Source organism: Salvelinus namaycush, chromosome 4, assembly GCF_016432855.1.
Source record: "Salvelinus namaycush isolate Seneca chromosome 4, SaNama_1.0, whole genome shotgun sequence".
Taxonomy (NCBI): Eukaryota; Metazoa; Chordata; class Actinopteri; order Salmoniformes; family Salmonidae; genus Salvelinus; species Salvelinus namaycush.
In genome coordinates this window covers 16,844,780-16,857,933 of record NC_052310.1, presented here as the reverse complement: position 1 = coordinate 16,857,933, position 13,154 = coordinate 16,844,780, and the positions used below count along the sequence as shown (strand labels likewise).

General features: G+C 42.3%; 1 pseudogene; it reads left to right on the top strand.

Annotated features, from left to right (window-relative positions):
* LOC120045386 overlaps positions 1–10,218 on the top strand; it is a 34,443-nt pseudogene extending 24,225 nt beyond the window's left edge.
* The last annotated feature ends 2,936 nt before the right edge of the window (positions 10,219–13,154 follow it).

The window sequence follows — 13,154 nt, the reverse complement described above, 5'->3', positions numbered from 1 at the left end:
CACCATCGAGAGTATCCTGACTGGTTGCATCACTGCCTGGTATGGCAACTGCTCGGCCTCCGACCGCAAGGCACTACAGAGGGTAGTGCGTACGGCCCAGTACATCACTGGGGCCAAGCTTCCTGCCATCCAGGACCTCTACACCAGGCTGTGTCAGAGGAAGGCCCTAAAAATTGTCAAAGTTTCCAGCTACCCTAGTCATAGACTGTTCTCTCTGCTACCACACGGAAAGCGGTACCGGAGCACCAAATATAGGTCCAAGAGGCTTCTAAACAGGTTCTACCCCCAAGCCATAAGACTCCTGAACATCTAATCAAATGGCTACCCAGACTATTTGCATTGCCCCCCCCCCCTTTTCACCACTGCTACTCACTGTTGTTATCATCTATGCCTAGTCACTTTAATAACTCTACCAACATGTACATATTACCTCAACTAATCGGTGCCCCCGCACATTGACTCTGTACCGGTACCCCCCTGTGTATAGTCTCACTATTGTTACTTTACTGCTGCTCTTTAATTACTTGTTACTTTTATTTCTTATTCTTACTTGTATTGTTTTAAAACTGTGTTGTTGGTTAGGGGCTTGTAAGTAAGCATTTCACTGACCACCTGTTGTATTTGGCACATGTGACTAATACAATTTGATAACACAATCGCATTGTGTGCACATATTCCGCGTTCATGTGCTAGTCGTAACTAGGAAACTCTGAGATTTTAGACTTGCTAACTGGTTCTAGTTATACACGTGACACATTCAACAAGTCAGCAAGTCTGATATTTCAGAGTTCCAGTCTAGCACGTGAACGAGGCATAAAACCACCAAAAGACGCAGCCTAATTGTCAACAAAGCCACGTGTCTGAAGCACCAGCAGCTCAATGCGCTGTCACAACTATGTTAAAAAGTTTATTTATTTTAAAAACAATTTGTATTGGGATGGTCTATCCTTGCATGTAACAAAAGTCACATGGATATAGATGTTTTTATTTTGACCAAGCGTTTTTAAAAGGCCTACACTTCTATCCAAAAAATAAACTCAGCAAGAAAATAAACATCCTCTCACTGTCAACTGTTTATTTTCAGCAAACTTAACATGTGTAAATATTTGTATGAACATAACAAGATTCAACAACGGAGACATAAACTGAACAAGTTCCACAGACATGTGACTAACAGAAATGTAATAATGTGTCCCTGAACAAAGGGGGGTCAAAAGTAACAGTCAGTATCTGGTGTGGCCACCAGCTGCATTAAGTACTGCAGTACATCTCCTCCTCATGGACTGCACCTGATTTGCCAGTTCTTGCTGTGAGATGTTACCCCACTCTTCCACCAATGCACCTGCAAGTTCCCAGACATTTCTGGGGGGAATGGCCAAGGCCAAGGCCCTAGCCCTCACCCTCCGATCCAACGTGCTCAATGGGATTGAGATCCGGGCTATTCACTGACCATGGCAGAACACTGACATTCTTGTCTTGCAGGAAATCACGCACAGAACGAGCAGTATGGCTGGTGGCATTGTCATGCTGGAGGGTCATGTCAGGATGAGCCTGCAGGAAGGGTACCACATGAGGGAGGGGATGTCTTCCCAGTAACGCACAGCATTGAGATTGCTTGCAATGACAACAAGCTCAGTCCGATGATGCTGTGGCACACCGCCCCAGACCATGACTGACCCTCCACCTCCAAATCGATCCCGCTCCAGAGTACAGGCCTCGGTGTAACGCTCATTCCTTTCATCGATAAACGCGAATCCGACCATCACCCCTGGTGAGACAAAACCGCGACTCGTCAGTGAAGAGCACTTTTTGCCAGTCCTGTCTGTTCCAGCGACGGTGGGTTTGTTCCCATAGGCAAAGTTGTTGCCGGTAATGTCTGGTGAGGACCTGCCTTACAACAGGCCTACAAGCCCTCAGTCCAGCCTCTCTCAGCCTATTGTGGACAGTCTGAGCACTGATGGAGGGTTTGCGCCTTCCTGGTGTAACTCGGGCAGTTGTTGTTGCCATTCTGTCCCGCAGATGTGATGTCCGTATGTACCGATCCTGTGCAAGTGTTGTTACACGTGGTCTGCCACTGCGAGGACGATCAGCTGTCCGTCTTGTCTCCCTGTAGTGCCGTCTTAGGCGTCTCACAGTACGGACATTGCAATTTATTGCCCTGGCCACATCTGCAGTCCTCATGCCTCCTTGCAGCATGCTTGAGGCACGTTCACGCAGATGAGCAGGGACCCTGGGCATCTTTCTTTTGGTGTTTTTCAGAGTCAGTAGAAAGGCCTCTTTAGTGTCCTAAGTTTTCATACCTGTGACCTTAATTGCCTCCGTCTGTAAGCTGTTAGTGTCTTAACAACCGTTCCACAGGTGCATGTTCATTAATTGTTTGTGGTTCACTTGAAAAAGCATGGGAAACAGTGTTTAAACCCTTTACAATGAAGATCTGTGAAGTTATTTGGATTTTTACGAATTATCTTTGAAAGACAGGGTCCTGAAAAGGGGACTTTTTTTGTTGAGTTTATGACTAGTCATTAAAGCAATTCTTTTTTTAAATAAATTATTTGGATGTGTGTCTGTCTCTGTGTGTGTATTTACTCTTACTGTATATCATTTAGGGTATGTATCAATCTATTTCTCATTCCTACTTCCTATGTGTCTCAGGAGCTGCTGAAGGAGACTCGCCAGGAGTGGGCCAACCGGGTGGTGCAGCTGCTTTACAGATCACCTTCACCCTGCTGGGCCACATCCTGCTCACAGACTCGGCCTACTGGCACAGCCTGGCAGACCCGCCCAGCAAGGCCCTGGCCAAGTAAGACTGAGTCCTCCTAGTCTAGTTTCTCGGATTCTCAATGACAATGCTATGATAATGTGCTAGCTAGCTAAGTCATAGGGACTTGCTATCTGGCTCAATAGGTGACTGTAGGGGCCAGTTTCCAGAACACAGATTAAACCTAGTCCTGGCCAAAAAAACACTTTCAATTGAGATTCCCCATTAGTCCAGGGTTAGGCTTAATCTGTGCCCGGGAAGCCGGCCCTGGTTATACATGGTCCCTGTACAGCAGGGTTCCCCAACTGAGCGTCTGCTCAGCTCCAACGAGGACGAGCCGGTGGTCCTCTCTAGTCTAGGTGAGACTGCTGCTCTCTGGTGTCAAACAAAGTACATCAGGACCGGCTCAGCAGGCAGATGTTGTGTAAAGTTGCAGATAGAAATGATATGAAAGAAAGTTATAGAACATGTTAAGATTTTTTTATTAATAATCATTAATAAAAAAACATAACATGATGCTTCCGCCACAATACTTGAAAATACAAAGGGATCAACAACATTGCATTCAACCCATATTACTGGCCTTTATGCCAAGGTGAAAATAAAGAAGTCTATGTTAAAAAATCCACTCCAAATCATTCTGTTTGCAATAAGGCTGTTAAGTAATACTGCAAGACAACACGGCAAATCAATTAACTTTTTGGCCTAAATTAAAAACTACAGGTTTGGGTCAAATCCAATACAACACAGAGTGAAACCCTCTCTATTTTCAAGTATTGTGATGGCATGTTATGGGTATGCTTGTCATCGACCGGGACTGTGGAATTTTTCAGGATCATTATAAATATGAATGGAGCAAAGCCCAGGTAAAAAGTTAGAGGAAACCCCGCCTCAGTCTTTTGAATACCTAACCCTGGGATAGTTTTTATTTTTCAGCGAGACATTTACTCAAATGTTTATGCCAAAAACACACCAGAATGGATTTCCAATAGGTGTTCCTGAGTTGTTTAGTCTCAGTCCTGACTTAAATGTGCTTGAAAATCAGAGACAAGGTTTGAATATTGCTGCCCATTAATCATTCCCAACCAAATTGAATCAGCTTGAACAATTTTGACAAAAATAATGAATATATGTTTCCCTAAGAGTTGTGCAAAGTTGGTAGAATCTTAATGGAGATGGAGTTATCCAATTATGATATTTATTTATTTTTTAATTTGGAACATTTTCTATAACTTTCTTTCACTTTGAAAATGTGGAGTTGGTTGTGCAGATCTGTATGAAAAATTTGTAATTTAATACCTTTTATAGATGTAATTTTAAGGTAGCAAAATATGAAAAAATGTAAAGGGCGGTGTAGCGTTTTACTTTTTACTGTGCCTTAGTAGTTGACTGCATTCACCCAGATTCCATGAAGGTTAAGACGGAGTAGGGTTCTGAACTCCCATCAACTGCAAGTAGACACAAGTTCTCTAAACATAAACAACTGTTTTCATATCGAAAGAAAAAGGGATACTTTTTTCCCCCATGTCACCAGGGTGAAATGGGCAATTCTACAAGCTCCACTAGGTAAGTGTAATTTACTTGCCTTAACATGATTTTAAACCTGCCGTGGGCGCAAAACTGTGATCACGGAGTACAGTTTGAAATTTGAGCAATCGTGGCCATTCTGTATAGAAACGAAACTTCCATGCGTCTAATCACACAGTATATTGCATTACTATGGAAAGCAATAGCACACTTCTGTTGAACGACGAGGTTTAGTGGACTAATTAGTGTCAGGTAGAAACCCAGTGTGCAAAAAGGTGGTGTAGAAGAACATTTTGGAAAAACACGCACTTTAAATTAAGTGGGATGTCATGTGTATGTATAGTGGATAGAACAAGGTCATTTGGAAACTTCTCTTTCCCCGCTATGGACTTGAAATAGGAGGAAGTGTCCTCATAGACTCACTCATATGATAAGAAATGTTTTAATTTCTTACACCAGTACTTAAATCGAAATCCATAAGGGAAGAGGACCAGTGAAAACTTAGGGTGTTAACACTAGTTGCCACAAGTCAAAATTGGCTATCTCTTAAGGTTAGCTGTGTGAATAAGGTTAGGATTAGGTAGGTTTAAAATCTGACTTTAATTAGATAAATTGTAGAAATAGGTGGGGTTTAGCCATAATTATGACTTTGTGGCTGTAATAACTAGTGACGACTCAATTTAGGGCAAATTAGAGGATTGAGAAGTAAAGAGATTCTTTGAATAAGGTTATGCAAGAGCAGTGACACCAAAATACACTGAGTTGATTTACATGCACACTAATAATTTGATTTTAAACTGACAGTAGGCCGAGTATGGCATTAGTCATATAAACGCCTTACTCTGCTTATCTTAATCGGTGTACGGTCATAATCGAAGTAAGCATACGCCAATTAAAACACCTGGTTTTCTGAGCAATCTTTCGATTTACTAGGACATGTAGACGCCTTAATCAGAGTTACAGCGGTGTATTTGATCAGCGCATGTGCTAGCACGAGCAGCGTGAGCTTCCTTTTGCGCGAGTGAAGTGAGTTCAGGAAAACTGAGTATGAATCTTAGAAATAGTTTTCACATATAAACTTTGTGTCCGAACTCTGTGTCACAGAAATAACATGGTTGCTGTGGTAGAACGTTTGTTTATTGGCTATTTTCGGCATTTATCAAAGTCCCATCAGGTAGCCTGATTTCAGATGTGTGATAAACAAGATTATTAGGGAAGTCATTCTTCTTGCAAAAATAAACACAACATGTAAAGTGTTGGTCCCATGTTTCGTGAGCAGAAATAAAAGATCCCAGAAATGTTACATACGCACAAAAAGCTTATTTCTCACAAGTGTTGTACAGAAATTTGTTTACATCGCTGTTAGTGAGCATTTCTCCTTTGCCAAGATAATCCATCCACCTGACAGGTGTGGCATATCAAGAAGCTGATTCAACAGCATGATCATTACACAGGTGCACCTTGTGCTGGGGACAATAAAAAGCCACTCTAAAATGTGCTGTTTTGACCACACTAGACAATGCCACAGATGTCTCAAGATTTGAGGGAGCGTGCAATTGGCATGCTGACTGCAGGAATGTCCACCAGAGAGCTGTTGCCAGAGAATTTAATGTTAATTTCTCGACAATATGCAGCCTCCAACTTCATTTTAGAGAATTTGGCAGTACGTCCAACTGGCCTCACAATTGCAGACCACATGTAACCACACCAACCCAGGACCTCCACATCCGGCTTCTTCACCTGTGGGGATCGTCTGAGACCAGCCATCCGGACAGCTGATGAAACTGTGGGTTTGCACAACCGAAGAATTTCTGCACACTGTCAGAAATAGTCTTAGGGAAGCTGCGTGCTCGTCATCCTCACCAGGGTCTTGACATGACTGCAGTTTAGCGTCATAACCGACTTCAGTGGGCAAATGCTCACCTTCGATGGCCACTGGCACGCTAGAGAAGTGTGCTCTTCACGAATGAATCCCAGTTTCAATTGTACCAGGCAGATGGCAGACAGCGTTTTATGGGGTCGTGTGGGCGAGCGATTTTCTGATAACGTTGTGAACGGAGTGCCCCATGGTGGTGGCGGGATTATGGTATGAGCAGGCATAAGCTACGGAAAACGAACACAATTGGATTTTATCAATGGCAATTTGAATGCGCAGTGATGTTGTGCCATTCATCCACCGCCATCACCACATGTTTCAGCGTAATGCACGGCCCCATCTGTACACAATTCCTCGAAGCTGAAAATGTCCCAGTTCTTCCATGGCCTGCATACTCACCAGACATGTCACACATTGAGCATGTTTGGGATGCTCTGGATCGACGTGTACGGCCGTGTGTTCCACTAACCGCCAATATTCAGCAACGTCGCCCACCCTTTGAAGAGGAGTAGGACAACAATCAACAGCCTGATGAACTCTATGCGAAGGAGGTGTCGTGCTGCATGAGGCAAACGGTGGTCACACTGGATACAGATTTTTTTTTTTTTTAATGTTATCCACACCTTTACCTTTTATTGTTACCAACAGATACATACAGTATCTGTATTCCCAGTCATGTGAAATCCATAGATTAGGGCCTAATTAATTTATTTCAATTGACTGATTTCCTAATAGGAACTATAACTCAGTAAAAACTTTGAAATTGTTGCATTTATATTTTTGTTCAGTATATTAATCTGACTTCACAATAATCGTAATATTGTGTGCATGTAACCGTACTCACTGACAACTTCCATATGGGGTCTTTAACCTTGGCTGCCTATGAACCACAATAACCCCCCTACTCTCTTGACTTTGCTAATGAAGACACTTTTTCCTCTTTCTCCATTCCTGTTGATTGTCACTATAATGACCTTTAATCTTTCCCTGTCTCCCGTGGTTGTGTTGTAGGTGACCGCTCCATGTCCACCTCCCTGTCGGCCTCCCAGCTCCACACGGTCAACATGAGGGACCCTCTCAACCTCGTCCTAGGTTAGAACCATGCGCCGGTCTCAAACCTTTTAGCACCTATTAGGCATTGTGGCTTACCAGTATAGCTTACCAGGGCATGCCTTTAATGTTTTAGTGCTTCTCATAACGATTTAATTCTAGCTTATATGTTTGATTAAGTCGCTCTGGATAAGAGCGTCTGCTAAATGACTAAAATGTGCTACATTTTTTTTTTAAACTCTTACTAAATCTGTCCCCTCGTCTCTAGTACATTCACTTTGCTCTCTCTCGTTCTCCCTCTAAAGCCAACCTGTTCCTGCTGATCTCATCTGTCCTGGGCTCCAAGACGGCGGGGCCACACACCCAGTTTGTGCAGAGCTTCATGAAGGAGTGTGTGGAATGCCTGGAACAGGGCAGCTGCGGGAGCATCTTGCAGTTCATGCCTTTCACCATGGTGAGTGGGAGAGAGGGGAGTTGACCGTGGGTGTGATGAACTGTGGTAGTCTAGGGGAAGGAGAGTAGTGATAACAGTTGATTGTTAGTTCTACGCAACTTTGGTAAGAAATGTGACCTCTGACATGGGATTTTTACTCAACACATTCTGGGGAGACATATTCCTGCAATGATGAGTTTTTTAGTTTTTTTTCTGATAATGATAATTTTACCATTTCTACCTTCTATGTTGTTTTTTTTATCTTAGTACATCTGGCCCCAAGTCTCTAGCTGACCTCGTTCTTACATCCACACTTTTATAATGATGCTTTTAATGTATGATTTAAAAAAATAAAAAATACTTCTCATTCCTCTTGTTTCTTTGTTTGTACTTTTATTGAATTGTATTATTTTATGATTTGAGGAGCTACAGTTGAAGTCGGAAGTTTACATACACCTCAGCCAAATACATTTAAACTAAGTTTTTCACAATTCTTGCCATTTAATCCTAGTAACAATTCCTAGTTTAAGGTCAGTTAGGATCACCACTTTATTTTAAGAATGTGAAATGTCAGAATAATAGAGAGAATGTTTCATTTCTTTCATCACATTCCCAGTGTCAGAAGTTTACATACACTCAATTAATATTTGGTAGCATTGCCTTTAAATCGTTTAACTTGTGTCAAATGTTTCAGGTAGCCTTCCACAAGCTTCCCACAATGAGTTGGGTGAATTTTGGCCCCTTCCTACTGACAGAGCTGGTGTAACTGAGTCAGGTTTGTAGGCCTCCTTGCTCGCACACGCTTTTTCAGTTCTGCCCACAAATTCTATAGGATTGAGGTCAGGGCTTTGTGATGGCCACTCCAATACCTTGACTGTGTTGTCCTTAGGCCATTTTGCCACAACTTTGGAAGTATGCTCGGGGTCCATTTGGTCAACCCATTTGCGACAGAGCTTTCACTTCCTGACTGATGTCTTGAGATGTTGCTTCAATATATCCACATAATTTTCCATCCTCATGATGCCATCTATTTTGTGAAGTGCACCAGTCCCTCCTGCAGCAAAGCACCCCCACAACATGATGCTGCCACCCCCATGCTTCACGGTTGGGATGGTGTTCTTCGGCTTGCAAGCCTCCCCCTTTTTCCTCCAAACATAACGATGGTCATTATGGCCAAACAGTTCCATTTTTGTTTCATCAAACCAGAGGACATTTCTACAAAAAGTACGATCTTTGTCCCCATGTGCAGTTGCAAACTGTAGTCTGGCTTTTTTATGGCGGTTTTGGAGCAGTGCCTTCTTCCTTGCTGAACGGCCTTTCAGGTTATGTCGATATAGGACTCGTTTTACCGTGGATATAGAATCTTTTGTACCTGTTTCCTCCAGCATCTTCACAAGGTCCTTTGCTGTTGTTCTGGGATTGATTTGCACTTTTCGCACCAAAGTACGTTCATCTCTAGGAGAGAGAATGCGTCTCCTTCCTGAGCGGTATGACGGCTGCGTGGTCCCATGGTGTTTATACTTGCGTGCTATTGTTTGTACAGATGAACGTGGTACCTTCAGGCATTTGGAAATTGCTCCCAAGGATTAACCAGACTTGTGGAGGTCTACAATTTTTTTTCTGATATCTTGGCTGATTTCTTTTGAATTTCCCATGATGTCAAGCAAAGAGGCACTGAGTTTGATGGTAGGCCTTGAAATACATCCACAGGCACACCTCCAATTGACTCAAATTATGTCAATTAGCCTTTCAGAAGCTTCTAAAGCCATGACATAATTTTATGGAATTTCCCAAGCTGTTTACTGGAATTCACTGGAATTGTGATACAGTGAAATAATCTGTAAACAATTGTTGGAAAAATTACTTGTGTCATGCACAAAGTAGATGTCCTAACCGACTTGCCAAAACTCTAGTTTGTTAACAAGAAATTTGTGGAGTGGTTGAAAAACGAGTTTTAATGACTCCAATCTAAGTGTATGTAAACTTCTGACTTCAACTGTATATAATTAGTTAGAATCTGGAGAATGCCACAGCTGGTAAGACCTGTCTGTCTGTCTGTCTGTCCTGTCCCGTCCCGTCCCGTCCCGTCAAGCTTCCTGCACTGGCCAAACCAAAGGTGGTCCTGGGCATCGCTGACCTGACTCTGCCCAGGGCTCAGCTCACCCACCTCTGCCTTCTCCATGAATTCTATTTCCCCAGTCACTCAGGGGCGGAACCAGCTTCACACATGAATCAGCATTTTACTTAGTCTCACATTGACACTAATGCATGACTAAGAGAAGATTTGACCAAGTGGAAGTTAGGATTCACCCTTCAAAGCATGGGACTCCGCGTAGATGGTGTTTCATCACTTTGGCATAGAAATGCCAGTTTCACGATACTCCGAAGTTGGTTAACAACTGTTATGTAATCCTGATTGCTTCATCATTCATTTGAATGTAGGTTTTCTTTCATTTTCATTGTCTCTATGGTTTTTCATTTCAATAGTCTCTATGGTCAGTAATACAAAACTGTAAAATTAAATGTTTTCACAATCTTGGAATCAGTATTCATAAAAAGTGTACATATTGTCATCTTTATAATAACGCCTCATGAAATGAATACCTTCTAAATTAATTTAAGATATTTTATAGGTGTTTTTCAGTATGCTGATTTATTTTTCAGAATTCTAATATTTTCACTTAAATAGAAAGTATATACAGTACAGTAAAAAGTTTGGACACCTACTCATTCAAGGGTTTTTATTTATTTTTACTATTTTCTACATTGTGAATAATAGTGAAGACATCAAAACTATGAAATAACATATGGAATCATGTAGTAACCAAAAAAGTGTTAAACCAATCAAAATATATTTTAGATTTTAGATTCTTCAAAGTAGCCACCCTTTGCCTTGATGACAGCTTTGCACACTCTTGGCATTCTCTCAACCAGCTTCACCTGGAATGCTTTTCCAACAGTCTTGAAGGAGTTCCCACATATGCGGATCACTTTTTGGCTGCTATACCTTCACTCTGCGGTCCAACTCATCCCAAACCATCTCAATTGGGTTGAGGTCAGGTGATAGTGGAGGCCAGGTCATCTGATGCAGCACTCCATCACTCTCCTTCTTGGTCAAATAGCCCTTACACAGCCTGGAGGTGTGTTGGGTCATTGTTCTTTTGAGAAAAAAAATGATAGTCCCACTAAACACAAACCAGATGGGATGTCTTATTGCTGCAGAATGCTGTGGTAGCCATGCTGGTTAGGTGTGCCTTGAATTCTAAATAAATCCCAGACAGTTTCACCAGTAAAACACCCCCACACCATCATACCTCCTCCTCCATGCTTCACGGTGGGAACCACACATGCGGAGATCATCCGTTCACCTACTCTGCGTCTCACAAAGACATGGCGGTTGGAACCAAAAATCTCAAATTTGGACTCATCAGACCAAAGAACAGATTTCCACCGGTCTAATGTCCATTGCTCGTGTTTCTTGGCCCAAGCAAGTCTCTTCTTCTTATTGGTGTCCTTTAGTAGTGGTTTCTTTGCAGCAATTTCACCATGAAGGCCTGATTCTGATACTCACTGGACCCTTATGATCACTCGATTAAGCATGCCTCTCCTTAATGTCAATATGCCTTGTCCATTGCTGTTCTGGTTAGTGTTTATTGGCTTATTTCACTGTAGAGCCTCTAGCCCTGCTCACTATACCATATCCAACCTTTCAGTTCCACCACCCACATATGCGATGACATCACCTGGTTTCAATGATGTTTCTAGAGACAATATCTCTCTCATCATCACTCAATACCTAGGTTTACCTCCACTGTATTCACATCCTACCATACCTTTGTCTGTACATTATTCCTTGAAGCTATTTTATCGCCCCCAGAAACTTCCTTTTACTCTCTGTTCTAGACGTTCTAGACGACCAATTCTCATAGCTTTTAGCCGTACCCTTATCCTACTCCTCCTCTGTTCCTCTGGTGATGTAGAGGTGAATCCAGGCCCTGCAGTACCTAGCTCCACTCCTATTCCCCAGGCGCTCTCTTTTGATGACTTCTGTAACCGTAATAGCCTTGGTTTCATGCATGTTAACATTAGAAGCCTCCTCCCTAAGTTTGTTTTGTTCACTGCTTTAGCACACTCTGCCAACCCGGATGTTTTAGCCGTGTCTGAATCCTGGCTTAGGAAGACCACCAAAAATTCGGACATTTTCATCCCTAACTACAAGATTTTCAGACAAGATAGAACGGCCAAAGGGGGCGGTGTTGCAATCTACTGCAACGATTGCCTGCAGAGTTCTGTTTTACTATCCAGGTCTGTTCCCAAACAATTTGAACTTCTACTTTTAAAAATCCACCTCTCTAAAAACAAGTCTCTCACTGTTGCCGCCTGCTATAGACCACCCTCTGCCCCCAGCTGTGCTCTGGACACCATATGTGAACTGATTGCCCCCCATCTATCTTCAGAGCTCGTGCTGCTAGGCGACCTAAATTGGAACATGCTTAACACCCCAGCCATCCTACAATCTAAGCTTGATGCCCTCAATCTCACACAAATTATCAATGAACCTACCAGGTACCACCCCAAATCCGTAAACACGGGCACCCTCATAGATATAATCCTAACCAACTTGCCCTCCAAATACACCTCTGCTGTTTTCAACCAAGATCTCAGCGATCACTGCCTCATTGCCTGCATCCGTAATGGGTCAGCGGTCAAACGACCTCCACTCATCACTGTCAAACGCTCCCTGAAACACTTCAGCGAGCAGGCCTTTCTGATCGACCTGGCCGGGGTATCCTGGAAGGATATTGATCTCATCCCGTCAGTAGAGGATGCCTGGTTATTTTTTTTAAATGCCTTCCTCACCATCTTAACCTGTTTGGGGTGCAGCCCGACACCGGTACACTTATGACAACATCCAGCTCAAGTGCAGGGCGCGAAATTCAAAATATATATTTTTTTAATATTTAACTTTCACACATTAACAAGTCCAATACAGCATATGAAAGGTACACATCTTGTGAATCCAGCCAACATGTCCGATTTTTAAAATGTTTTACAGGGAAGACACAATATGTAAATCTATTAGCTAACCACGTTAGCAAAAGACACCACTTTTCTTACTCCATCAGTTTTTTACTCCATCAGTAGCTATCACAAATTCGACCAAATAAAGATATAAATAGCCACTAACCAAGAAACAACTTCATCAGATGACAGTCTGATAACATATTTATTGTATAGCATATGTTTTGTTCGAAAAATTTGCATATTTCAGGTATAAATCATAGTTTACATTTCAGCTACAATCAGAAATTGCACCGAAAGCAGCCATAATATTTACAGACACCAACGTCAAATACCTAATTACTCATCATAAAACATTTCTGAAAAATACATAGTGTACAGCAATTGAAAGACAGGCATCTTGTGATTCCAGACAATATTTCCGATTTATCAAGTGTTTTACAGCGAAAACACAATATAGCGTTATATTAGCGTAGCCACAATAGCCA